This window comes from Elephantulus edwardii, unplaced genomic scaffold, assembly GCF_000299155.1.
Source record: "Elephantulus edwardii isolate Elephantulus edwardi_28Jun2011 unplaced genomic scaffold, EleEdw1.0 scaffold00326, whole genome shotgun sequence".
In the NCBI taxonomy this organism is placed as follows: domain Eukaryota; kingdom Metazoa; phylum Chordata; class Mammalia; order Macroscelidea; family Macroscelididae; genus Elephantulus; species Elephantulus edwardii.
The window spans coordinates 855683-859284 of record NW_006400076.1 but is presented as its reverse complement, the minus strand read 5'-3'; the positions used below and the strand labels follow the sequence as shown (position 1 = coordinate 859284).

The 3602-nt window shown below is 42.5% G+C and overlaps 1 protein-coding gene across 1 annotated transcript in view; it reads left to right on the top strand.

Annotated features, from left to right (window-relative positions):
• Nucleotides 1-3602, top strand: part of ANKRD31 (ankyrin repeat domain 31) — a 246018-nt gene that overhangs the window by 117915 nt on the left and 124501 nt on the right.

Sequence of the window (3602 nt, the reverse complement as noted above, 5' to 3'; positions counted from 1 at the left end):
CTAAATCTGTGAAGGTAAATAACCTAATAACTTCTAATTACTATGCAAAGCCACTCCTGGGAACCACCCTTTGTGCAATGATACTACACATTACCCATCTTTTGGGCCACACAGAGGCATACCCTTTGAGGGACAAATAAAATGCTCCAGGTACCTACTTCTCCTACTGTTTTAACAACTTCCTAGGAGATGTTGCTAAGCATCTCCTACCTAAGCAGAGAAATCAGTTGAAAAATTCTGTTTGGGGCTTGTGTTAAGCAAATTTTACTACTAAGTATTTACACAGTAGCAAGACTATACTTCAGGTGTTGAGTCAGTTAAAAAAAAAGTAAGTTAGTGATAATTAATATAAGGAAGACCTGTTAATGTGACTATTTCTCAAATATATACACCAATAGCTAAAGTCAAGGAGGAGGGAATTGAAGATTTTTATCAAATTTTGCAGTCCAGAATTGATAAAACATCTAATCAAGGTGATATAATTGGTGACTGGAATGCAAAAGTTGGAAACAATGAAGAATAAAAAGTAAGCTGAAAATATAAACTTGGTTACAGAAACAGGGCCAGAAATAGAATTATAGAATTTTGTATACACAATGATTTATTCATCCCAAATATCTTTTTTAAAAAACACAAACATAGGAGCTCTGGTGACTTAGTGGTAAGAAGCTGCACTGCAATACCAGAGGCATGCAGTTTGAATCCACCAGATGGCTCTGCTGGAGTAGGAGGGACAATCTCATCCTGCACCTGTCAGATCCAATTTGAAGGTACACACACAAAACAAACAAACAAAAAAACCCAACATAAAAAAAAACCACAAACATGTGGACTTCACCAATTGGACTGCATAGGAATCAGATTGACTACATCTGTGGAAGCAATATTTGGAGAAGCCCGATATCAGCAGTCAAAACCAGCTCAGGTACTGACTATGGAACAGACAATCAGTTACCCATGGGCATGTTCAAATTGAGGCTGAAGAAAATTCAAACAAGACTACAAGAACCAAAATAGGATCTTAAGTCTATCCTACATGAATTTAAAACTCAAAAATAGATTTGAAGAATTTATCACCAATGATAGAAGAATCAGATGAGTTGTAGGATGACATCAAGGATAATCCATGAAGAGAGCAAGAAGTCACTGCAAAGACAGAGGAGAAAAAAAACCCCACAATGAATATCCGAACAAACTGAAAATTGCACTAGAGCATCAAGAAGCCAAAACAAAAAGAAGAGATGTTGAAGTAAAAGGGCTAAACAGAAAACAGGTCAAGAGTATAAAATATTAAAACAAAATATAGAGACCTAGAACTGGAGACTGAAAGTGAGGAGGACTTAAAGCACTTGTTGCAGGTCAAAGAATTCAGCCTTCGGTATGGATTGCATCTCAATGTCAAGAAAACAAAGATTCTTAGCATTGAACTGATAGGCAGCATCATGATGGATGGAGAGGATATTGAAACTGTCAACAGCTTCATCTTGCTTGGATTCACAGTTAACACCCTTGGTACCAGTAGTCAGGGAACAAGGAGACACATTGCACTTGAAAAATCTGTAGTTAGGGACCTCTCCAAATTATTTCGGAGTAATGATGGCACATTGAGGACTAAGGTGCGTCTGCTTCAGGACATAGTCTTTTTTATTTGAGATCTGAACAATGAATAAGGATGACAGAAAAAAGAATTTATGCCTCTGAGCTGTCATGTTGGAGAAGAGCACTGAACATCCCATGGATGGCCAAGAGAATGGATGTGTCTAGGAGAGGGTGCAACCAGAATGCTCTTTGGAGGCAAGAAGGATGAGGCTTTGCCTCACATACTTTGGGCATGTTGCTAGGAGGGGCTATTCCTTGGAGAGGGACATGATGTTAGGAAGGGTGAAGAAGGAGAGGAAGACCATTAACATGGTGGATTGACACCATGGCTAGTGCAGTAGGCTCTTGTGTGTCAAGAAGTGTGAGGATGGCACAAGATAGAGCAGGATTCAGATCTTTTGTTGGTCTCCGTGAGTTCTACTCAACTCGATGGCACCTAACAAAAACCAGAATTGAAGAATAAAAAGGGGAAAACTCAGTGTTTCTCAAGCTGAAAGATTAGAAAACCCAAATTCAGTCCTTGACTTACAATACTTAGAGATGCTATATGAGCAAAATCTTCAGTGATCAGGAAGCATCAAAAGAAGGTAGAGGGAATACAAAAAAATCCTTGTACCAAAAAGAATTGGCCAGCAAAGAGCCAGTGATAATGAAGGAAGAAGTTCAAGTTGCAGTGAAAGCACTGTCAAAAATTAAGTCCCTAGGAATTGATGGGATACCAGTTGACATGTTTCATATGACAGATGCAGCCCTGGAGGTGTTCACCAGTCTATGCAAGTAAGTTTGGAGGACAATTTCCTGGCTGAATGACTGGAAGAGGTCCATATTTGTTCCATTCCCAAGGAAGGAGATAAAAAAGAATGTGGAATTATCAAACAATAGCATTGATATCATATGCAAGCAAAATGCTGCTGAAGATCGTTATAAAATGGCCAGAACAGTACGTAGAGAATTGCCAAACATTCAGCCTGGATTTAGAAGGGGCTGTGGCACCACGGATAGATATCATTGCTAATGTCATATGGATTCTGACTGAAAGTGAAGAATCCTTCTACAACCATTTGTTGGGTACCTACAATTTTGGTAGTCTCCAGGAATACAGAGTGAATATAGCTAATCTGGTTCCTGCTCTCAAGGAACCCTCAGTCTAGTAAACAAAAGGAGAATTAACTAAATAATTACAAATGCTATTACAAATATAGCTAAATGTGATTAATTACCAAATACTACCAAAAGGAAGGACAAGGCCCTAGGAAGGTGGATATAAGGGGACATGCAGGTTTGCTCTGTCCCTGGAGTGAGGCTAGCCAGCGTGGGCCTAGGGTTTGAACCAGGAGGTGGCCTTAAGCCGAAGGAAGCCGGGAAGGAAGCTGCCATGTTGTTCCTGGTTTGGCTAGCGCCTTCACAGGCTCGTGAGAAGCTCTCCTTGCCAGAAGGCAGGAGCCTGGTGGTGGGGAATGCAGGAATCGTGGCAAGCTTTGGAGTGGACTGCTTTTCCAGGAATGTGTTTGACGTGCAGGTTTGCTCTGTCCCTGGAGTGAGGCTAGCCAGCCTGGGCCTAGGGTTTGAACCAGGAGGCGGCCTTAAGCCGAAGGAAGCTGGGAAGGAAGCCGCCATGTTGTTCCTGGTTTGGCTGGTGCCTTCACAGGCTCGTGGGAAGCTCTCCTTGCCAGAAGGCAGGAGCCTGGTGGTGGGAGTGCAGGAATCGTGGCAAGCTTTTGGACTGGACTGCTTTTCCGGGAATGTGTTTGACGTGCAGGTTTGCTCTGTCCCTGGAGTGAGGCTAGTCAGCCTGGGCCCAGGGTTTGAACCAGGAGGTGGCCTTAAGGCAAAGGAATCTGGGAAGGAAGCGGCCATGTGGTTCCTGGTTTAGCTGGTGTCTTCACAGGCTCGTGGGAAGCTCTACTTGCCAGAAGGCAGGAGCGTGGTGGTGGGGAATGCAGGAATCGTGGCAAGCTTTGGAGTGGACTGCTTTTCTGGGAATGTGTTTGACGTGCAGGTTT